The sequence below is a fragment of the Peromyscus maniculatus genome, chromosome 6 (genome assembly GCF_049852395.1).
Source record: "Peromyscus maniculatus bairdii isolate BWxNUB_F1_BW_parent chromosome 6, HU_Pman_BW_mat_3.1, whole genome shotgun sequence".
Classification (NCBI taxonomy): domain Eukaryota; kingdom Metazoa; phylum Chordata; class Mammalia; order Rodentia; family Cricetidae; genus Peromyscus; species Peromyscus maniculatus.
This window is the reverse complement of record NC_134857.1, coordinates 91704677-91730927: the sequence shown is the minus strand read 5'-3', so window position 1 is coordinate 91730927 and position 26251 is coordinate 91704677. Positions and strand designations below refer to the sequence as shown.

Genomic DNA, 26251 nt, shown 5'->3' with positions numbered 1-26251 from the left:
AACAGGCATAATTTATTGCTTTTATCTGTGCTTGCATAACATACACACAGAGATAAGTATATACCTAAATATAATTTAGAATTCATGAAACTGAAATATTTATATTTTCTTTTAAAACAAAAGACTAGTTACTAGCACCTAAATCTTAATTGGTATTATCTTTAGATATAAAATTCCCCTACAATTCATTTTCTTTTAATTTGGCAAAGCACTGTTCTGTCTATCTATAAATTCTATTTTTTCTGTTTCTAGAACTGTAGAAATCCTCTATATTCATATAAAGAAAGAGTTCTTAAATGGACTGACCTTGTAACTCTACAAAATGTATGATTTTCTTTCAAACATTATAAGCTACCTAAGTAAAATGTAAATATATGAATTTTCCATTTTCCTTTTCTGATATGGAAGATGATTTCTGTTTCCTATAATGTTACCTGGCTGAGACTTTATTTGAATGGTGTATGAGGATATACAAATCTACAGGCCCAACTTGACTGAAAGAAATTCATCAGAGGAATTTGAAGGAGATAAAGATAGCTGATCACAGACTTAATGTCTTCCATGTTGGGAAAACAAGTGGATACTCTAGTGTGTATTTTCAGAATTATTTGTTTATATTTTTATAATCATATCTGAACACTGAGTTGTCTCAACAATAAAAAAAGTTTACGAATAAACTTTATTTTACTTCATTTTATACATTTATTTTGTAAATCTATTTGTGTATATTCTATGCTAATGACATATTTCATGAAGGGATTAGTTAAGTATAATGATTTTGCTAGATGGAGAAGCCCAAATTCTTAGCTCTTAAGTTAGTATTTTATATATTCAGAGATATAGAATAGAAATTGAAGAAAAGGCTATTGGCAACAACCCTGGAATAAGACAATGTGGAATGAAGAGACAGACAAAGTGATGCTGCTGAAGTAATCCCTAAAGAGGAGATATTGAGAGGGGGAAAGGGAAATGGGATTGGAGAGAGTGGCTATCAAAGATAGAATATTTCAGGAGAAATATGAAAATTTAAATCTCAGAAGCTCCATGGAGGTGTTGAGAATTATGGTTGGAAAATACCAGTTCCTATTAGTAAAATATATAAATTATTCTCACTTTTACCCTGCATTGAAGTCTTGGGACTAGCAACTTCTAGAAATATGTGTATACATGCATGTGGCAATGCACAGAATGCAAACATTTGCCTTTTTATAGTATACATTTGACTGTTGCAAAGTGATGAGATAATAACATTCTATGAAACAGTCAGTGGAATATATCTCAGAAAAAGACAATTACTAGTTTTAAATACTTTACATTGGATTGGGTTGTTTTATATTGTATACAAAATATATATATTGAAATTGATATTGTTAGAAAATGCTATATGTATATTTCTAACTGTATTTACTGTTCATTTAACAATGTAATACAATTTTCTGATCCTTGAATGTTATTATTACCAACTATTAGGATATAAAGAAATGAAAGTTAGTAGTTAGACATTATAATAGAACTTGTAGTCATATTAGGTATGTTTTCAAGATTGAGCAGATATATTTTAGATAGACAGGTTATCTTAAAACCCTTCAGAGATCTAAAAAATATGGCATTTAACATGTTTTAATAACTTAGAGAATTTTTCTCTTTTGTTATGACTATGAGACATGTCGGCTCCTGGCAGTACCAATCTACTTCAGAGAAAATATGGGCATGGAAAAAACGGCTTCTGATGTGCAATGGAACAGCAGCTGAAACAGTTATTCTTGAAGAGTAACTAATCTTACATCTCTCAATAGTAGAATGGCATTTAATAGAGGGATGTGGAGAAGAACGGGATGCTGAGATGAAGCCACATACACACATAGCCAAGAAGAATGGACAGCTGAATTCAAAAACCATCAACAATTTCCAGAATTTAAAATCCTGAATCATGACATGACACTAGTGGAATTCAGGTGTTTCTGATACATGGACTGCTCTCACCCAATGTGAGGTTGAACTGTTGACCTTGTGTACATCCTACTTCACAAATGAGTCTGTCAGATATGCTAAGCCTATAGGCTGAAGATGATGCCCCAACACTGTGGAGAAACCTCAGGTGACTGTCCAGGCAGCTGGCTGTTTCTGTCAACTCACAATTTTTGGAAGTTGCTTGCATGTACTTCCTGTTTTTATTTTTGTTAGCTAATATTATTTTCTTCTTGGGTCTCTGAGGGAGTTGAAGATTAGTTAGTTATAGTTGAAGATTAATTAGGATTGAAAGTGAATTAGATACATTTTGAACTTACCAAAGACAATGGAATTATTTTCTCTGAATTTGTCAAATACAAATGGACTAGACATTGTTTAGGTATTTGTTACTTGTATATATTGTATATAGTTACTGTAGTTTTGTATATAGTTTTTCTTTTGTTAGTTATAACCTTTTGCTTTTTTTCTTTTTATTAAAATAGAAAATGGGAAACATGGTGGTATTTTAATTGTACTGAAATGTGATTTTCATTGTATGTTAATAAATAAAATCTACTACACTATTCATCTAGAGCAACAGTTCTCAATCTGTGGGTTGCAATGCCTTATGGGTGGGTCATGTAACCCTTACACACCAGGCGGCTGTGGCACATGCCTTTAATCCCAGCACCCAGCCTTTAAAGCCAGGCAGATCTCTGTGAGTTTGAGGCCAGCCTGGTCTACAGAGTGAGATCCAGGACAGGAACCAAAACTACACAGAGAAACCACAGAAAAACAAAAACAAACAAACAGAAAATAACTCTTTCACAGGAGTCACCTAAGACCATCTGGAAACACAGTTATTTATATTATGATTCATAACAGTAGCAAAAATTACAATTATGAAAAAGTTTTATGAGGAACTATGATAAATAGTCACAAAATTAGAAAGATTGAGAACCACTGGTCTAGGGTGTGTCTCAATAATTCAGTAGTTGGTTAAAAGACAGCAGAATCAACATCAGGGTGAAAAGGATAATAATTTGTCAATTCTATTAAGTAATTTTAATTGAATTACATTTCACGTTCTTGAATATACACAGATTAATTAAACATAATTATCCAGACTCATCCTGAGAATTATACAAAGCTATAATTGATAGAAATTTTAAATATTCTGTGGTGATAATTTATTTGTGCTGAAATGTGGTGCTATTTTATTTGTGCTTTGATAAATAAAGCTTGTCAGGAGATCAGGGGGAAAAGACCTGCCAGTTTAAGTAAACAAAGTCAGGCCACACACTCCTTTAATCCAATCACTTATCAGGCAGGGTCTCTGTGTGTTCAAAGCCATACTAGGGAACAGAGACAAGCATGGTGACACATACCTTTAATCCCAGTACCAACCATAGAGTCCTGGAGGTCTGTACAGACAGGCAGTGACATGGAAATGAGGTAGCTTGGCTAAGAGTCAATGAGAGGCATATAAAGGTATGGGTAAGACAGGAAGTAGCTCCCATTTAGAAGCTGCAGAATTAGTGAGGTAAGGTTAACTGGTGGCTTTCCCTATTTCCCTGATCTCTCTAAGGCTTTCACCCCTATATTTGGCTCTGTGTTTTTTTTATTTAATAAGATCATTTAGAAATTCTTATACAATATTCTATCCAGATTGCTACTTTAAAATGTGTTTTTTCCTGTACCTTAACCAAGTGTTTGTAGTATTCCCTCAAAAAATAAATCTCACTTTCATCTGAATTATTAGCATCTCCAACAACAGTACTTTTAGCAATGTCAGAAAGTGACATAAAAAAACTATTCACATTCAGTCAGGAAGACACATTATAAAGTGGCTTATCACATTTCAAACCACCCGTTTTGTCATTCTTAGAACTTATCTTTCTCTCTGTATATCAGACAACCCTGACAGACTGAACCTGTCACCTCACGCTCCAGGATACTTCAGGCAGAAAGGGTTTCCTCTGAGATCCATGGTGACAGTGGAGTATATTTATATTTCCATAGTTTCCTTTATATTTTACATGTATAACTCAGATAATTGTCTTATGAAGTACCAGTAATTGTTATGAAATATTAAGTAAATATACCCTACAAATGAAAATGAATTAGCACAAAAGTATAAAGCTGTAAAAGGTCTATTTCCAAGTCTTTTCTAATTACTATTTCAAGTTACCATATAATAAATAAAATATTTTCATTCAAAGACTTTGTGTCTCTTATTCTTATTTACATTTCCACTACCCTCTGTTCCTCCTTAGACTTTCCCTCAAATATTCTCCTTTTGCTTATTTTGTCTGTATAATTTAAATTAGTATATTGCATGTGAGTACAATATGTAAAATGTTCCATACTTCTCTGTATATCCCTGTAATGAATACACACACACACACACACACACACTCACGCGCGCGCGCGCGAATGTGTATAGTGTGTGTAGTGTTGTATGTAGACAAAGCATATGATTTATCTTTCTGACTTTAGTTTATTTAGCTTAAAATGTTGATCTCAAGTTTTGTTAATTTCTCAGCACATGACAATATTCTCTTATGTATGAGTAAATTTCCATTGAGTATATTCATCATATTTTCACTATCCACTGTGTGTTGATGGACATCTAGGCTAGTTTCCCAATTTGGCTATAGTGAGTACTGCGAAAGGTGAGTATTGAGGGCAATGTTTGTCCCTGTGGTTATTTTTATTCAATTTCATTTGAGTACCTGTCCAAGAGTGGTATACCTGAATCACATTGTACTGTTATAAAACATTTATATAAAACTAAAACACTAGAGGACCTAGACAAAAACATTTAGTTAAAACTAATTCAAACAGTAGAGAAAAACAGACAATTCAAATATGGTGCTAGCTAAATTGGATATCCACATGTCAAAGAACAAAAGTAGACCCTCATTCCTCGACTTGCCTGAAAAATCAACTATGAATGGATCAAAGATTAAAGCCATTAAGACTTAAAACTATATATCTTCAAAAAATGTGACATCTTTGTTATTTATTATTTTTACACACACACACACACACACACACACACACACACACACACACACACACGTAGCTGAGTCCAGTTTGTGTTGCTGATGTGGACTTGTTGTTAGGGCAGCCCAAAGGGATTCTCCACATAGAAGATTGATTCTTCTCTCAGCAGTCATTAATTGCCTTTAAGTCTCAATCTAGAGGTGAAGTCTTCTGAATTTCTCCCCATTCTGATTAGTATGTCAAATAGTGTTGTCACTGTATAGATCATGTTAGCTGACCCTATTTTGAGATTCCATGTATATAGTTTTCTTGTCAGATACAGATGACACTATCTCACAGCTGACATCCTGGCTCCCTGACTCTTATAATCTTTCTGCCCCCCATCTTCCATGCTGTTCCCTGATATTGGATAAACTGACTTGGAGGGGGCTAGAATGTAGGATCATTTGGGGAAGTGAAGTTTTTGGGGGTAACACAGGGAGATACAGGTAAAAGTACAGTATATTTGAGAAGTAGTATGGAAACATGATAATGCAGAAACTTTCTAAAATATACACATATATGAAGGTAATCCTAAATGAAATTGCCAAACATTAAGCCAGTTGCAAACAATTTTTATCTACCGTTCTGAACTACCTTCAAGTTATGCGAGCGCAGAAGTACAATGGTGGCACAAAGCTTGTGGGAGCAACCAGTCAACAACTGGTTGACTTAAAGGCCCACTCCATGAGATGGAACCCATACGTAACACTGCTTGTGTGACCAAGAACCTAAAACTAGATAGCTTAGTGACCCAGGATAAAATCAAATAATACTCATATAAAAATAAAAACATAGAAGAGATAAAATTACTCTTAATGATATTCTCCTATCCTCCTAGATAAGTGCCATATTCAGCCATCATTAGATAAACTTCCTTCTGTAGCACATGGGAAGAAATATAGAGACTAACAGGCAGATATTACACAGAGAGTGAGATACCTTGGAATACTCAAACCTAAATAGGATGCCCTCATAAACTCATAAAAGTATAGGAGCCAGAGGGGCAGAGGACACCAAGAAAACGAGGCTCACTGAATCATCATGAATAAAGCTTTTACTAACTCACTGCAGGGGTCAGCACCATGTCCTTTGTGTTTATATCATAGCTTCCAGTATAGTGTTTTTATGGTATTCCTGAGTGTGTGAACAACTGGGTATCTGATTTCTGTGCCTTCTCTTGGACACTTTTCCTTCTGTTGGTGTGTTTTGTCCAATTTGATATGAGTTTTTGTTTCATCTTATTATATTTTATATTATTATATTTTATGAATGAATGAATGAAGACCTAATTATTAGGGCAATGGTTGGTAACTAAACTGCTATTTATAGGTACTGGGAGATGAAACATCAAATTTCTCTAATTGAGTGATACTGAGTATATCACTATTTCAGAGAAGCCCTCATATTCAGGAGTAGTTGACCAACATATAATGGACTCCATAGGTTTTCTGTGTATTAAAAAAATATGGTTACCATTTTTGGGGAGGTGTTATTTATTTTACTTTCTAGGTTTTTTGGGGGGATGTTGTAATGGGTCTTAATTGTTTCTTTGAAAAAAAATACTTAACTAAGTTGGCTGATTAGGGATGGGAAGAGGTTATGGAAGAACTTGGGGAATGAGAAGAATATGATCAAAACTATTTAAAGTTGAAAATTGTTTTAAATAAAAATATATATTGTAAAAAGTAATAATATTTATTATGTATAGTTCCCATATTTTGATCATCATTCAGTGTTTGATGGACAAATGGACTGATTCTTTATTCCCTTGTAAGGAAAAATAAAGTTACAATATCTGCAGGCAAGAAATAAAAAGACTCTAAAAATAATTAAAAATTGCATTTTCTTCTGGTATTGAACACTTTTTAAAATATGTATTACACACTCATATATCTTTATCTCTTTTCTAAGACTGGTCCAAGTTTTAGCTCATTGACGTGTGGGCAGGGTCTCTGTCTCTCTCATTTGTGTGTATTTTACTGGTGCAGTTATTTGTATATATTGTATATTAATTCCCTGTCTCAAGGACAGCTAGGAAGCATTTTTATGTCATCACGTAGGCTGTTTTTCAACTATGGAGACAATATTCTTGCTTGTCTTCATCTTCATAGCTTCAGGTAATGCCCCATGTTTGTTGACTTGATGTTTATTTCCTATGCCACTGGAATCTTAATCAGAAAGTTTTTGAGTATGCTTTACCTTCAAGTGCTTTTGTTGTTGTAGTAGTAGAATTTTTTGTTGTTCATTTCTCTCTAGCAGCTTTAGCATTTCAGGTTGTAAATCAAAGTCTTTGATCCAATTTGAACAGATTTTTGTACTTGGTGAGAGATATGGATCTCGTTTCAACTTTCTACAGATACCTTGTTTTACCAGGAGGATTTACCAAACTGGATGCTCCTTTAACCAGTGAATGGTTTTTAACATTTTGTCAACACGTAGCCTGCCATAACCATGCGGATTCACTGCTGGTTCCTTTGCTCTGTTTTATTGCTCTAAAAAAGTTGGTTTTCTGCCAATGTGACTGCTGCTGTAATTATAGCTTTGTCACTGTAAGTTGTGATATTTTTAGCAAGTGTTCTATGACCACCCCATGGTCTTTTGTTATTTTCTACATAGACTTTAAGATTATTTTTTAAAAATCTGTGAATGATGTCATGCATTTTTATGAAGATTGAATTGAATTGAAATGACTTCTAGTAATATAGACTAGGTCACAGTATTAGCTGAGCAAGCCCAGGTGTATGGGGAATGATTCTATCATAATGTCCTTTTCATTTGTAACATTTTAAAATTTTGAATTCAGAAGTCTTCCATCTTACTTTCACTTTTTATTTTTGATATTTGTATATTACTGAGAATTCAACTCAAAACCTTGCCTATATATTCAGCAAATAATCTACATGGAGCAACACCATTTCCTTTTTTTGCATGTTGTAAATACTAATCATTACAGATTATCTGTATATTATTTTCTTGATTCCTGTCTAATGGAAGGAAATCTCTTCCACTAAATTTCTAAAATATCGTAAAGCATATATCTTTTTTGTGTTTGTAAACTTCCTTAACATTTGTATTTTGAAGATTACCATAGTAGATTCCTTGAGAGGACAGACTTAATTTACTTGACTATATGCCCTCAAAATATATTTCATCATACTATAAGAACAAAAGAATACATATTCCTTAAGAAGAGTAAGATTATATTGTTGAATGTTCACAAATTCATTTTGTTTCATTTTCTTTCATTCTAGCTTTCTGAATCAGTAGTCAAGAGACATGTTCCTTAAGAATAAAACTTAATAGACATGAATGTTATCTCTTTTTTTTCTCAATATCATTCTCTTTACTGGATTCATTTTCTTTTTCTCCTGATGATTCAGGACGTGAAGGTATGCTAATCACAAACTTTCAAAAATTTCTTAAGTCAATATAAAAGTAAAGCCCACAGAGCAAAGGTTTACTCCTGAGAATAAAATTGCTGCTACGATTGTTTTAGAGCATTGTTAGTCATTAAGAAATCTGGTGTCTTAGTTGCTTTTCTCTTCCCAAGACACCAAGAACAAAGCAACTTATCAAAGAACATGTTTAATCTTTGGATTATCATTTCAGAGGGTTAGATTTCATGATGGCAGAGTAAAGTCTGGATGGCAGGTGCATCTGAGAACTCATATCATGATCTACAAATAGGAGGCAGAGAAAAAGACATATAAACATTGAAAATGGCATGAGTCCTTTGATACCTTCTAGTCTAGTCCTAATGACATACTCCTCCAAGAAGCTCACACCTATGACTCTTTCCCAAACTATTCCACTAGCTTGGACCCAAGTATTCAAACACATGAGCCTAAGTGAGGTCTTCTGACTTAAACCACCAGTTAGTTTGCTTTCTGATGAAGATCAGTTATAATTATCTTATTATTGCATTTTCCTCCAGATTATCACAAGATTGACATGTCCTAAACCTTAGCTTTGATTGGAAAATAGGTTTTGATTTAAGCCACATGGGTTTATGTAAGAAGTTAATAATTTTTTTCATAATATAACTAATTTTGTAACTTTTCTCATAAACACACATTTTTATGAAAGCTAAAATAAGTAATAGCCAACTATATTTAAGCAAAAGCTAAATCCATCTTTTCATAAATTCATCTTATTTGAATTTTCACTGAATTAAATATTAGAAGATGGTAATACAGAATCTGATGCCATCTGCCACATTGGCAAAAACTCAACATTGTGACAACAGTGTCATAGCAAATACAAAGACAGATAGATTTAGGGAAAATGAAATCACAGAAAAAGGAAATGTTTAAGCAATTAAAAAAATGTGTCAGTGAACACTTACTTAAAATGTGAAAGGTATATGAATCAGCTTTACTAAAGTATTTTGACTTACTACTTTTTTTCTTCAATGACAATATTTAAAATGGAATAATTACTATTTTATTGAATCAGCATTAAAATAAAAATAGTTTTGTTATAGCAACAGGCTCTATACCCTGTGCTTCTTCACTGTTGTCTTCTTTGGTGTTGCTTATTATCCATTGACATCCAGAATTTCATTGTGATTATTGTTTATTCAGATCATTAATAAAATCATCTTAAGCATAGTTTAGCAGTTATTGTGCATTCATTAAAACATTTCAAGTAAAAATCAATGAATAAAGATGCTATATTGTTAGTAATAATATTTTAATATCACAAAAAGCTTCCAAACTACTTCAAAGTTTTTCCATCCTTTTTTATACATATTTTCAATTAATGAGAAAACCTATCATTCAACTACATCCTTGCCATATTTAGTATTATCAACAACTAAATTTTACACATTCTAATAAGAATAGCATGGTGCCCTATTATTGCACAAAAGTGAGTCCATACATGAAATGTAACACTGAATGTTCTCATATGCCTTTAAGATATTTTCATATTTTCTTTAGTCAGAATGTCTGATCAATTCCATGTTAATTATTTTATAGTTTTTACATTGTATTTATTTTTTATTGCAAATGTATGAGTGTTTTTACTGAATGTGTGTCTATGCAATATATATCTGAAGCCAGTGGATGCCCAAATAGGGCTTCAGATCCCCTGCAATCAAAAGTTACAGGCAGATGTATATAGTCAAGTGGATGATGAGAATTGAGTCCAGATACTCTGGAATATCAGCAAACGGTATTAACTGCTGATCTATCTTTCCAGATGTCCTTGTTGACTTCTTAAAGAGAGATTATTAGGTATTATTTTTGAAACATGAGATTTCTTAAATATTTTGATAGCTACTGATTACTAGGTGTGTTTGGTAGATACTTTCTCCCTAGTTGTGGGTCATTATCTCATTCTCTCATCACTGTGTTTTCCAGAAAGAAGTTTCTGATCTTGATAATATTAATCTGTTTTTCAGCAGTCACACCTTTATCATTGCATCACTAAATTTATTGCAAAATGACATATTCCATACTATTTATTATTAAAAAGATACCATAGGGTTTAACTTTTTCAATTATTTTCAAGTGAGTTATATCTTATGAACATTTTAAGACACAGAATTTAATTCATCCTAATATGATGTAGCTTTCTATCTTTCTATAGGGATATCCTTTAATTTGAGTGTCATATATTAAAGATAGTGTTTTCTCTATTAAAATGTCTTGTAAAATTGTCTTCCATCTTTACCAAAAGTCTTTAAATTATACTTCTGTTTGTAAATTACTGGGTTGTCTTTCTGTTCCATTGCTTATTTATTTGGCATTTTTGAACTTCCAAACTGTTTACATTACTATAGCTTTATTGTACTTATTGGGGCAGCCTGGTAGAAGTTTGATATTTTTGTTATTTGATAATGAGTTAATTATATTTGATCTTTTAGCTTTATGAAAATTAAATTTAGTTTTCACAGACAACTTTCTGGGATTATTATGTTTGAATGATTGGTATCTATACATCAAATGAAGACATGAATTGTTGACAATGTTGGGAATTTGTAACGAGAAACATAAAAAAACTCAGTGTATTTGTAACTTCTTTAATTTCTTTCACTTTGGGTGTATAACTATCCACACATATGCATACTTTTTTTGAATTATAATTATTTTGTCATTAAGTTTTAATCTATTTTAGAGTTTATAATGAAAACTTCCACTTATCCATTGATATAGCCTGTTAAAATGATATTTTATATTAATGTGGAAAACTAAAATGCAACCTTGATATAACCTTTTATTAGTTTTAACAGGTTTATTGTTATAAGTTATTTCAAACTATCTGTATAGAAAATTTTATCATGTGCAAGAGACATGGGTTTTTTTTTCTTTTTTTCTTTTTGTTTTTGTTTTGTTCCTTCCACATATGGGCAGAATCTGTCTCCACTTTTTGTAGTAATTCATTATTTTGGCTGTCCTGCAGCACAGAGATGATGAAATAAGTGATGACTTATGTCTTGTTTTGCTTCTAAGCTTGGCAGAGAAACACCAATTCTCTCTATGTAAGTGTTGTCATAGTGGTGGGTTTTGAAGATGTTCTTTGTAAAGGTGAAGTAACCATTCTATTTTTAGCATTTCAAGACTGTTGTTTTACATGTCGATGTAGCAATTTGTCAAATAACTTTACTATAGCTATTGATCAGATTGTATAGCTTTTCTCCATTTGTGGCATTGTGTGATAGGCTACATTATTTAGTTTTATAATACTGACTGTAACTGATCTTTTTTTGTATAGCCTGCATTATTGGCAAGCATTTTTTTATTGTTTTATACAACATTCTGATACTTTACAGAATTTTATTATGTACCATGATAGCTAGCTTCTCTCATACAAAATTAAATATAAAACATCATACTGAGATTACTAGTGTGGATTGAAAATTTACGTGAACATGTTAGATCTTCTACCACATTTTTCTTCTTAGGTTTTCTTTCTTTGTTTGTGGTTTTTGTTTGTTTCTCTTATGAGCACTTTTTAGATTTTATAAACTACATTTTCAAAGCATGTTAAAATTACCTTTTGTCTTTCAGGTTTTGTTTTTGAATTAAGAGATTTTCTATTTATTTTACATATCAACCTCAGACTTCCCTGTCCTCCCTCCTCCCCCTATTAACCCCCCCAATGCACCCCCCATTCCAACCTCCTCCAGGGCAAGGTCTCCCCTGGGGAGTCAGCAGAGCCTGGTATATTCAGTTGAGGCAGGTTCAAGCCCCACCTTCCTGCACCAAGGCTGTGCAAAGTGTCTCACGATAGGCACTAGATTCAAAAAATCCAGCTCATGCACTAAGGACAGGTCCCTGTTGCACTGCCTAGGGGGCCCCTAAACAGTTCAAGCTAAACAACTGTCTCACTTATCCAGACTGCCTAGTCCAGTACCATGGGGGCTCCTCAGCTATTGGTTCACAGTTCATGTGCTTCCATTAGTTTGGCTACTTGTCTCTGTACTCTTTCCAATCATGGTCTCAATATCTCTTGCTCATAGAATCCCTCCTCTGTCTCATTGATTGGACTCCTGGAGCTCCACCTGGGGTTTGGCCATGGATCTCTGCATCTGCTTCCATCAGACACTGAATGAAGGTTCTATCATGACAGTTAGGATATTTAGCCAACCAATCACCAGAATAGGTCAGCTCAGGCATCCTCTTGACTATTGCCAGTAGTCTATGGTGGAGTCATCTTTGTGGATTCCTGAACCTCTCTCTAGCACTCTGCTTCTTCCTATTCCCATGGTGTCTTCTTTTATCATGGTATCTCTTTCCAGGTATCTGTCCCTGATCCAGCTTGAACCTCCCACTTCCCTAAGCTCTTTCCCCCAACCATTGCCCTCCATTATTCCCCCTTACCCCAGTTTGATCCTGTAGATCTCATCCACTTCTCCATTGCTGTGCAATCCCTGTGTATTTCCTAGGGTTCTCCTTACTAGCTACCCTCCCTGGAGCTGTGGGTTCCAGTCTGGTTATCTTTTGCTTTACATCTAGTATCCACTTATGAGTGAGTACATACCGTGTTTGTCTTTCTGGGTCTGGGTTACCTCACTCAGGATGATTTTTTTCTAGTTCCATCCATTTGCCTGCAAACCTCATGATGTCATTGTTTTTCTCTGCTGAGTAGTACTCCATTCTGTATATGTACCACATTTTCTTTATCCATTCTGCAATTGAGGGGAATCTAGGTTGTTTCTAGGTTCTGGCTATTACAAATAATTCTTCTATGAACATAGTTGAGCATGTGTCCTTGTGGTATGATTGAGCATTCCTTGGGTATATGCCCAAGAGTGGTACAGATGGGTCTTGACGGGGATTGATTCCCAATTTTCTGAGAAACCACCATACTGAATTCCGACCTTCATTCAGTGTCTGATGGAAGCAGATGGAAGCAGATGCAGAGATCCATGGCCAAACCCCAGGTGGAGCTCCAGGAGTCCAATCAATGAGAGAGAGAGGAGGGATTCTATGAGCAAGAGATATTGAGACCATGATTGGAAAGAGTACAGAGACAAGTAGCCAAACTAATGGAAGCACATGAACTGTGAACCAATAGCTGAGGAGCCCCCATGGTACTGGACTAGGCCCTCTGGATAAGTGTGACAGTTGTTTAGCTTGAACTGTTTAGGGGCCCCCTAGGCAGTGCAACAGGGACCAGTTTGCATTCCCACCAACAGTGGGGGAATGTTCCCCTTGCTCCACATCGTCTCCAACATAAGCTGTCTTCAGTGCTTTTTATCTTAGCCATTCTGACAGGTGTAAGATGGTATCTCAGAGTAGTTTTGATTTGCATTTCCCTGATGACTAGGAATGTTGAGTAATTCCTTAAATGTCTTTCAACCATTTGAGTTTCTTCTCTTGAGAATTCTCTGTTTAGCTCTATAGCACATTTTTTAAAAATTAGACCGTTAGGTAATATGATGTCTAATTTCTTGAGTTATTTTTATACTCTGGAGATCAGCCCTCTGTCAGATATGAGATTGGTGAAGATCTTTTCCTCTAGGTAGACATTTTGTCTTATTGACAGTGTCCTTCACCCTACAAAGCTTCTCAGTTTCAAGAGTTCCCATTTATTAATTGTTGCTCTTAGTGTCTGTGCTACTGGTGTTATATTTAGGAAGTGGTCTCCTGTGCCAATGCATTCAAGACTACTTCCTACTTTCTCTTCTAACAGGTTGAGAGTAATTGGATTTATGTTGAGGTCTTTGATTTACTTGGACTAAAGTTTTGTGCATGGTGACAGATAATGATTGGTTTGTAATCTTCTCCATGTTCACATGCAGTTATGCCAGCATCATTTGTTGAAGATGCTTTCTTTTTTCAATTGTACAGTTTTGCCTTCTTTGTCAAAAATTAGGTGTTTATATGTGTGCGGATTAATGTCAGGGTCTTCAATTCAGTTCCATTGGTCCAGATGTCAGGTTTTTTTTTTTTTTTTTCCAGTTCCAAGCTGTTTTTATTACTGTAGCTCTATAATAGAGCTTGAAGTCAGGGATCATGATGCCTCCAGAAGTTGTTTTATTTTACAGGATTCTTTTAGCTATCCTGGGTTTTTGTTTTTCCATATGAAGTTGAATATTGTTTTGTCCAGGTCTGTGAAGAATTGTGTTGGGATTTTGATGGGGATTGCATTAAATCTGTAGATTGCTCTTGGTAAGACTGCCATTTTGACTATATTAATCTTACCTAACCATGAGGATTGGAGAGCTTTCCATTTTCTGATATCTTCTTCAATTTTTTTCTTCAGAAACTTAAAGTTCTTTTCACACAGGTCCTTCACTCACTTAGTTAGAGTTACCCCAAGGTATTTTATATTATTTGTGGCTATTGTAAAGGGTGATGTTTGTCTGATTTATTTCTCAGCCAATTTGTCATTTTTATATAGGAGGGATACTGATTTTTTTGAGTTAATATTGTATCCTGCCACATTACTGAAGGTGTTTATCAGCTGTATGTGTTCCTTGGTTGAATTTTTTGGGTCACTTATGTATACTATCATATCATCTGCAAGTAGTGAAAATTTGACTTCTTCCAATTTATATTCGCTTGATCTTCTTTTGTTGTCTTATTGCTCTAGCTAGAACTTTAATTACTGTACTGAATACATTTGGGGAGAGTGGGCAGCCTTGTCTTCTTCCTGATTTTAGTGGAATCGTTTTGAGTTTCTCTCCATTTAATTTGCTGTTGGCTGTTGGCTTGCTGTGAATTGCCTTTATTATGTTCAGGTTTGTTCTCTGAATTCCTGATCTCTCAAAGACCTTTATCATGAAGAGGTGTTGGATTTTGTCAAAGGCCTTTTCAGCATCTAATGAGATGATCATGTGTTTTTTCTTTCAGTTTGTTAATATGGTATATTGCATTGACAGACTTTTGTATGTTGAACCAACTTTGCATCTCTGGGATAAAGCCTTCTTGGTCATAGTTGGTAATTTTTTGATGTGTTCTTGTAGTCTGTTTGACAGTATTTTGTTGAGTATTTTTTCATCAATGTTCATGAGGGAGATTGATCTGTAATTCTCTTTCTTTTTTGCATCTTTGTTTATCACTTCTCGGCCTTTTGGCTAAGATCAAGTGTAGTATCTTTGTTTGGCTTGGGAATCAGAGTAACTGTAGACTCAAAAAAGGAGTTTGGTAATGTTCCTTCTGTTTCTATTGTGTGGAACAATTTAAAGAGTATTGGTATTAACTCTTCTTGGAAGATCTGGTAGAATTCTGCACTGAAACCATCTGGTCCTGGCCTTTTTTTGGTTGGGAGATTTTTAATGACTGTTTCTATTTCCTTAGGGGTTATTGGTCAATTTAAATAGTATATCTGGTCTTGATTTAACTTAGGTATGTGGTACTTATCCAGAAAATTGTCCATTTCTTTTAGATTTTCCAATTTTTGTGGTGTACAGCTTTTTGAAGTATGACCTGATGATTCTCTGGATTTCCTCACTGTCAGTTGTTATGTCTCCCTTTTCATTTATGATTTTGCTAATTTGGATGTTCTCTCTCTCTTTGGCTTTTGGTTAATTTTGATAAGGGCTTGTCTATCTTGTTGATTTTCTCAAAGAACCAACTCTTTGTTTCATTAATTTTTTTGTATTATTCTCCTTGTTTCTATTTTATTGATTTCACCTCTCACTTTGATAATTTCTTGGAGTCTATTCTTCCTGGGAGACTTTGCTTCTTCTTGTTCTAGAGCTTTCAGGTGTGCTGTTAAGTCACTAGTGTGAGATTTCTCCAACTTCTTTATGTGGGCATTTAGAGCTATGGATTTTCCTCTTAGCACTGCTTTCATAGTGTCCCATAAGTTAGGGTTTGTAGTACATTCATTTTCATTTGTTCATATTACTTGATAAAAATAGTAATACAATATCATATTATTGATTTGTGTATTTACTTTTAGATTATACATTTTAGCATGTTCTCCCACTATTATAGATAATGAAATTAAATTCATGCAAAAGTGTACTGTGTTATCTGGCAGTAGTTTCCAGTAGTTGTTAATTACCATATCTTTTGATTATATCATTGTCTCTAGTGACTTAATTTCATATTGTTTATCATTATGATACATCAGTTTAACATACCTACTATTAAAATTGCAGAAAATGACCATATCAAGCAAATGACCTAAGACAAAATACAGGGTGATTACATAATACAAAGTTAAAAAATGAATGATGATCATTGCTAAGTTAAGTTCCACCACAGCTAGGATCCTAAAGTACAAGGACAAATAAGTAGAATTATTAAAGTGTATATTTCAGTGAAGATAATAAAACTGATAAATTTCACAAAATGGTCCAGGATAGTTTCAAAGAAGGAAAATAATAATTTTAGTCATATATTGCTTTCTTTAACAATAGGTATAACTGTGTTTTAAGGTAGACTATCTTTATTTTGAATGGCTTAAAAGTACTCAAGGAAAATAAAATAGAAGATAAAGTTTGATAAAATATCTTTATACTGGCTCTATTAGTACTTTCACTACATTGGCCTTCTTTATTAGCCCCTTCCTCTTTAATTCCAATCTTGACCATGCTACCAAATATCAATACATTTGAAAGCAACATAATGAGAATAAAAATACCACCAGCAAGTCATGTTGGCACATGCCTTTAATCCCAGAACTCAGGAATCAGAGGATGGTGGGGATCTCTGTGAATTCAAGTCCAGCCTGGTCTACAAAGTGAGTTTTAGGACAGCAACACTGTTATACAGAGGGATTCTGTTTCAAAAAACCAAAATAATAATAATAATAATAATAATAATAATAATAATAATAATATAAAATAAAATAACACTAACCTAGATTAATAAACTTCCCATAAATATGTAAGTGTACATGTGTGTTAGTATATGTCTATGCTTAATACTACAATCCTTTTCACTTTAAACTGTCCAAGATGTCACGTTTATATTATGTGTATTTTAACAGAATTGAAAATAAAAATAAAAGAAACAGCACATTCTTACATTCTAGGATCCCCCTCTTCTCTAACTGCACTTGTACAGTGAAGAATCTGAACCTATGTGGAATAATCCAAGTTGCCTAGAGGGCAACTGCTAACCTTCAGTCCCATGGATGAGATTTGTGCAGTGCTATGGTCAGCCCTGAACACATACATACAAGTAATATTATATGGATTAAACAAGTGATATTTAGGAACACATGTGTATATACATATACTTATATGCATACAACAACTACTTTAAAAAGAAGGCCTGAATTTGTATGAGAGTGGAGAGAAGGGTAAGGGAGAGTTTGGAAGGAGGATAAAGGAAGAGAAAAATGTAATCAAATTATAATCTCAAATATAAATACATAAGTTAATAAAGAAAATATGTACTACAAATTTGCCTACAGGCCAATCTTTTGGTGATGTGTTTCTCAATTAAGATTTCTTCTTCACAGATGACTCTAGCCAGCAAAAACTAAAAGAAGAGCAAGTATCACATTTTTGATGTTAGTGTTGTCAACTAGTCAGAATCTAGAAACACTTGAGAAATATCATTTAGACTAATCTATTGGCAGTTGAGAGAGGAAGACAGGGGCACCATGGATGACAGCACTCCCTGGCTGGCTTCCTGTATTGTTAAGTACAGAAATGGAGGTAAGGCATAGTGTATATTCCTGTTTGGTGAGCACAAGTGTAGTGTGAGCACCAAGCTTTCTGCTCCTGTACCAATTCTTCTACAGGCTGCAGTATCTTCTCCTCCATGGTTGACTACATCCTCTGTAAGTACAAGCAAGTAAGCACCTCTTTCCTTGATGGTATACTACTGTCAAGAGACTGCATTGCATCTAGGGAAAAGGTAACCAAAACCCAAATCTAAATACTAAATGTTTATTAAAAACTTCTAAAGGTTTTTAAAATCTAAATCAGATTAAAATTTCTTAAAATACAGGTAGAGATAATATCAAGCCCTTTAAGTATGCTCTGTTGGGGCTGGGGTGACTACATGACTCAGTGGTTAAGAGTGTGTCTCAGAAAATATGCTGTTAATAAGGTTGTTATAGACACAGTTAACTATGGCATTTTCATTATGACATTTTCAAACATTTGTTGTTTATTAACTTAATAAACTTTATTTTAGAATGTGTAAATAAACAAAAATTCACACATAAATCTTTAATGTCTATTTTCATTTTTTTACTGGCTGTATTCTTTAAACAAATTAAAATAGATAGAAATGATTGTATTAGTTTCTACGACTACTGTGACAGAGTGTCCAAAATTGGGTGGTTTAAACAACAAAAAGCCTCTCAGTCATTTCTGTCTGTGGGAATTTGAAGTTAACTATCAGCAGTGTTGCTTCCTTCTGCCTTCTGTGAGGTAGGATCAGAGCCAACTTTCTGATTTAGATTTCAGTGATTTGTATTCCTCACAAAATAGCTCTTTTGTAAAACAATAATATAATGTAGTGTGATAACCTTTACTAAGCAACAAGATTGTAATTGCATTCATACATTAAAATGAGTAAATAATGCAATTGTAAGTTTTAATTTATCATACCCACTGTACAAATGCTATTTAAATTCATGAAAATTCTCATCATGCATTGGCTGCTATTTTGCATGGTAATACTCTAATATAGCTGGAACATTATGAAACCGCAATTAAGATTTATTTTTAAGCTCATATTTGTGATAAAAACATGTTGAAGAGTTATTAAATCTGAAAAGAGAAATCAATGTTATGAATACTATGTAATAGTGATTTTGTGAGCTGATGCAAGGTAAGGAAACAAGCTGATGCAAAGTAAGGAAACTGGTGTTGATTATATATTTCACTCCCCCAAACCAGAAATATAAAGAAATGTTGTTCTTGAAAAAGTATTAAATTAAATTTTTAACTAAGAAATATATTTAATTAAGCTAATTAAGGCAAAGCACAATTGAATCCTTCACAACATACTATGGCCAGTTAAAAAGGAGTAGGCACCTAAAACAAAAAATAAGTAGCAGAAAAAAATGTATTATAAAATAACTGTGGACTAAAAAGAAGAGAAATAAAAATAGTGGCGAAAAAATGAGGCATATGTTTGAAGTTAAACAAACTCATCACACGAAATGACTTATAAGCTTCCTTCATAAGAGCCTTTCTTAGAACTTTTCTTTGTGATTTAAACCAAGTTTCTGGATCATTGCCAAAAAAACCCTATACTACTGCACTTTCAATTCTTTAATAATTAGAAAATCCTCACTGAGGGGACCCAAGTGAAAGTTGCAATTTTTCATTTGCAGATACAGTGGGAACAGAATACCTCATGCTAGTGGTCAGTCATGCCAACTCCACTACAATATCAACAGACATTCTCTTCACATGCTAACATTGAAAACACTAGCAAAAGTAAATGGTGATAGTTATGTAGCAAGACCTCTAAATTAAAACACATCTATCTTGGAAACAATTCCCAGAAACAAACAACTCACAAGTCTCAGGAACTGTCTGAAACTTATAAGATTCACTAGAACCTGTTTCCTCAAGCTTTAAAACCATTAAGAATTGCTGGAGAAAGAAAAGTACCCCTTGAATGTTCAATCTGCCTCCAAGTTGTTTAGAGAGCTCTGTTGTTCAAACTGTCATGAGTTACCACTCATTCTGGGATGAGCTTATTATTGATGCAAGTACCTTTGATCACTTCATTCTTCTGTTAACCCTCACTCATAACCCTGTAAATAATCAACTAAGCTCAAGGGTCTCTAAGTTGAATTCTAAAAATTAGTTTTCTCTCTTTTTTCTTCCCTGATTGTACAGAGTAGATGTTTGTTTATGTGGTATCAAAAAGTTACATGAGAGTGGTTAGTGCAGCAATGTGAAATTTCACAACTGCTCAGATCCTCTGTAATGACTTCAAATAGGAGTGGGAAATATAACAAACATCTTGCAAAATTATTAGTTCAATGTAGAGAGGTCTGTTTGTGTCACTATGATCTCCAAATCACATTTTATTGTCTTAAACACATTTTGCCTAGCCTTTATGCTTCTGTAAACAACATCTTCATAGAGAAAATTTTAATATCTTTAGTGTTTGTTTCTTAATTGACAATTCAAATTTGCATATATATTATCAAAGAGCACACCATTAAAGGAGACATATATACATATAGAATTGGTAATGCAAGCTAATTAATACTTTATTTTCTCACAATTTTTCTTGACTGAATTTGTGTGTGTATACTCTGAAAATCTATTGTTCCATTAGTTATAAATTTCTATTAACTATAACAAATATATTTTAAATATATCTCCATCTCTTCTAATTAAAGTTTTTCTTTTTTTCCTAACAGAAAAAAAAGTCTTAAAAAGATAATTTTATTGTATCCTGTATCATTTATGAGACATTTAGTATCTTTTGGAGATTTCAATATTTTAAATCTTGAGCCTGCTTTTTGAAACTCTAACTGATAGCACATCTGCTGTTACCTTTCACCAAATACTTAAACACTACAGTGATATGTAGGGCATTGGCTGAGTCTGATACATTGCCAAAACCAGTGTTCTAAAGGGTTGTTTTTCATCATTTCTTTTCCAGAAAAAAAAGTTACACATAAAACAGTGTTTTAATTAAATATCAAAGAAAATTAAAGTCATAAGATAAGCATAGACCACACATAGTTCCTGTGATGTGTGTCATGATAAATTTCTTAAAATACATTGACTTTGCAGTCTTTGTCCACATGGCAAATCTTCCTTTTTGCAACCAAACTGTTTTATGTAGAGATTAACCCAATGATCCCACACTTGAAAGAAAATGTTCCTAGACTTCATTTAAATTCCAGCCACACTGTTCTTTGGGGAAAGGCTAGGTAATCCATACAAATTGTCAACCGAGGAAGCCACAAAAGAAGCAGAAAGACAGAAATGCAGTGAAAATTATTTAAAATATACATGCTTCAGTTAACTCATTAACAATTACAGTTGAAGAGATACAATGTTCTCATTATAATAAATGTTTTAGCTGCTAGATTAACATTTTCTTATCATAGTTATTGGCTATTACATTGTCCAGTATGGAATATTTGTGTTTATGTGGATAAGTATACCAAAGCACATATAGCAATATTTTAAAAACATTGTGTTTAGGAATATTGTGTTAAAAAAGAAGTAATGCACTTAAGTTGTACATAATATGTTTATATGTATAATACAAATTTAATGGGGAATATGAACCCAACACACAAAATGATATTTTGAAGTATAACCTATTGAAAATTTATGAATTAAATGCTATGACAAAGTATAGATATTGAAAAGTATAGCATGTGAATATATAAAGTGTGCTAAATACCTCAAAATCTAAAGATTTACACACATGTAAAATCTAGCCAAAAAGATGTTATGTTTCTCCTTTTCTAAAGTATCCACTTTATATGTGATACATTACTAAAAATTAAATATATTTCATAATTTAAAAACATGTTTTCTGACATTGGTTAATATTTTGAAAGCATATGCTAAGGATATCTAAATGTCACCGCATCAAAGAAAATAAATAAGCTACTACATCAAATATCCTAAAATTCTATATAATAAAAATATGCTGTATCACAAAATACAATCTGAAGCATGATGAAATAATTTATATTAAGCAAAAATAAATGTCACAGTGACAGCACAGGGAAGTGGAATCCAAGATGTGAGAAACTAAACAGGAAACAGCTCATTTGCTTGTTCTAGATTATAGGACTTTCAGGACTGCATTGAGTTTATGCATTTGTGTATATAATGAGTTCATGTGCATTGATTAAAGTGAAATAGTGGTTGTTTAAAGGTTATTTTACTATTTATAAAATTTTAATTTCTTATAGGTCCTAATAGTCAGTTTCTGCAAAATGCCTACCAAATTATCATACTTAAAACTTTGCAACTGTAAATATACATACTGAAAGTCCTGTATTATATGTGCTGAAAAATGTGGATTGTGTGTTTTTATAAACCAAATCTTTATTTGCTAGAAGGTATATGTCACATATCCATTTAAAGATTCTGTAAATAATTTCTATACAGAAAAGGCAAAATGAATAGAAAACAGGTTCCTCCAGTTGGCAACATCTGTAAGCAATCGGTTCAGATGCTATACGGCAGGAACAGAGTCTTTCATATGCAGCAGATGGGGGTAATCAAGACAAATGTCATGGAGCATTAGATAAAATCAATTGTATGTGAAATGAAAATATAGATAATTTTTGTTATTACAATAAAATAATATTGCGAAAAAAATTCTTAATTCGGAACTCACAAACTAGATTGTGATAGAAAAAAATTTGGATATTTAAATCAAATCAGAGCCAAGATTTATTTTTCACTTTCCCCTCAATGTCTGTAGTGGCAAAGCCTTTAGAAAGACATCTCATGTCAATCAGTCCACAGATTGGTTTGTATGAGACAAATGTTTAGGATTCAATGAATGTCTCTCTTTACTTGTATGAGATCTGAAACCAACACTTACAGATTTTCAGATTGGGATCTTGCCAAACATAATGTGTGTTTATTCACTGAGAAAGAAAAATTAAAATCAACAACTTTAGCAAATCAATATGAGATTGCCTAATTATATAATTATAGAAGATTTTTGAAGCTTGTAAATTCCCAGAATCATCTCAAATGAAAACATTAAATATGAAAGCCCATGCTAGTTAAATATATAAAAATCTGTTTATTTCTTTAAAATAAGCATTAATTATTTTCAGTGGAAATATCCAAAATATAGATGATATGTGTCAGTTCTCATAGCAAGATTAAAAGCAGACAGAATATATATTTAATATTAAATGTAGTATCTTTTACACACACATTTCATTCCATACTAATCAATAAACACAAACAAAATATTTAAAATATAATAATGTCTATGAGTTTATAAGGAAATTAGTCTGATATAAATTATTCACTAAAAGGAGCAAGGAAGGAATAACAGCACAGGTTAATTCATCTATTTTTTTATTTGTTTTTATTTTTGCCATCATACCAGAATAGGAAACATGATTTAGTCACATGATTTTATGCAAAATTATCGCTTATGTTTAAACTTCAAAGAAGAAGTTCTATAATGTCTTTATTAAATTTTAAATTAATTAGTAAAATTCATGGATATTTAACTTTTCAATGTAAAATATGATCAAAATAATTTCTAAGTATATGGAACATGAAAGAAGCTCATAGGAGCTCATATAATGCTAAATTTTTGTCTTGATTCAGCTAGCAGTTGCTTTATTAGGTAGCACAGTAATAAAATGGTTAAGCTGAAAATTTGGCTAAAAGCAGGACACCATTCCAAATTGTTAGAGACATTTTGTCAAAAACATGACATGGGTAAAACAGGCCCGGTTCTTCGCAGAAGTGAAGTGAGGTGACCATGCCTTCATTTCTACATAGATGCAGTGAGTGGTATCTAGTTGTACAGAGTTGCCTGTGGAGAGTTGGGGACTGTATTTAAGATTTAAATTGCTTATTTAAATCTTGATGGAATCTATAGTATACCAAATTTAACTTTTATTATATTATGATAGGAATTCCTGTTTGCTTGAAAGCAAACATGCCCATTAGAATGCCAGATTCTAAGAGTGCTCATAAGTACACCAATTCACTGAGTGATAACTTCTTTTTTTTAATTTAATTTAATTTATTTTATTTTACAATACAACTCAGTTCTACATATCAGCAATGGATTCCCTTGTTCTCCCGCCCCCCCTGCTCCCTTCCCCTTCCCCCCAGCAATCCCCCATTCCCACCTCCTCCAGGGCAAAGCCTCCCCCAAGGACTGAGATCAACCTGGTAGACTCATTCCAGGCAGGTCCAGTCCCCTCCTCCCAGATTGAGCCAAGCATCCCTGCATAAGCCCCATGTTTCAAACAGCCAACTCATGCAATGAGCACAGGACCCAGTCCCACTGCCTGGATGCCCCCCAAACAGATCAAGCCGATGGACTGTCTCACCCATTCAGAGGGCCTGATGAGGTTGGGGATTTAGCTCAGTGGTAGAGCGCTTGCCTAGCAAGTGCAAGGCCCTGGGTTAGGTCCTCAGCTCAAACAAACAAACAAACAAACAAACAAACAAACAAAAAAGTGATAATTTCTTAACAAGGACTTAACTAGTATTTTTCCCGGTAAAAAATACATGATTGTGATTTTTGTCCCTCTAAGTCTTCATGAAAATGAACAATAATTAAAGACAGTATTCTATTTTTGTTAATGTGCATCAAATTATAGATTAGTCATGAGGGAGAAGTGACAATTCATGTCACAAAATGCATATACTTTCTGTGTCATATATAATATGACAGTGATCTACAGCTGAAGAACTCTTTCTTTTTTCTTTTTTTTTTCTTTTTTTTAAGATTTTTTTATTTATTATGTATACAGCATCCTGTCTGCATATACACCTGCAGGTCAGAAGAGGGCACCAGATCTCATTACAGATGGTTGTGAGCCACCATGTGGTTGCTGGGAATTGAACTCATGACCTCTGGAAGAACAGCCAGTGCTCTTAACCTCTGAGCCATCTCTCCAGCCCCTGAAGAACTCTTTCAATGGCTCCAGGTAATAATTATTGCCTCGTCATTACCAGACTGAATACATTTGCATCAGCAATCAATTAACATCTGCTAATTATATGTCTATGTTTCGTTTGCTCACAACAGTTCTGAATACATATGACAACAATGCCAGTTTTATTGAAAATTTTAAACAAAGAAATGTTTTGTACAGCAGGAAGAACATGAGCATGCCTGAGTCCATGATTTTATATACTCTCAAAGAACATTCAAAGCATGAAGTCATATTCAAAAGATCTTTATTAATTTTCTTTGAATTACATAGCTATGATTGTTTTAAATCAATTATAAAACTCAATGAGCAGAATGTGAAGAGCTAAAATTAGAAATATATATATAAATATATAAATGATATATATTATAACATAGGATATAAATCTTAACATTACATTTTAAAATCTAGCACTTGTGTAAAAAACTCTTTCAGCTTGGTCCAGATTACTAGATTTCTAGTGAAGAAGATAATGTTCTCAGTGGATAAAACATAACTAGTAAGCAGAATGATACAAGGACACAGAATCAGACTATTTATACATCAAAAGAGCAGATAAACTCACATGACCTCATACGAAAAAACATACATTAACTCTGAATTTGAAGTATGCCTAGATAGAAGAGCATCCTTACATTCATTTTATCAAGACCATTTATATTTTCCTTTGAATATATTTTCAAATTGGTATACATAAAAGTACAATTTCACATCTCTAGTAAAATAGTTATATAGTATAATTACAAAATATTTTTTTTTGGTTTTTTGAGGCAGGGTTTCTCTGTGCAGCTTTGTGCCTTTCCTGGAATTTGCTTTGGAGACCAGGCTGGCCTCGAACTCACAGAGATCCACCTACCTCTACCTCCCGAGTGCTGGGATTAAAGGTGTGTACCACCACCATCTGGGCTGGAACAAAATAATTTTTAAATTGCAGAAATAAAAGATAAATCTGACAGTTAATCAAAATCAATTAAGCTAAAAATCCTTACTGAGGCTGATAGACTTTAAATGCTGACTTTTGGCTTTAATTGAAATTTCCTAGCCAAATGATGACAATTACATACTAATTATTTAATGGAATGCTATTTAGTTGTGAAATAATTTCTTCCAGAATCAGTGATTACTGAATAATAATTTCATGTATATTTAGGAAAAAAATCACGTTTTCTACATATATATCATATATAGTTCGCTTATTTCATATATATATATATATATATATATATATATATATATATATATA

The 26251-nt window shown here is 33.2% G+C and overlaps 1 pseudogene; it reads left to right on the top strand.

Moving 5' to 3' along the window:
• Window positions 1-15509: 15509 nt before the first annotated feature.
• Window positions 15510-15674, top strand: LOC121830673 (U2 spliceosomal RNA; annotated as a pseudogene).
• The last annotated feature ends 10577 nt before the right edge of the window (window positions 15675-26251 follow it).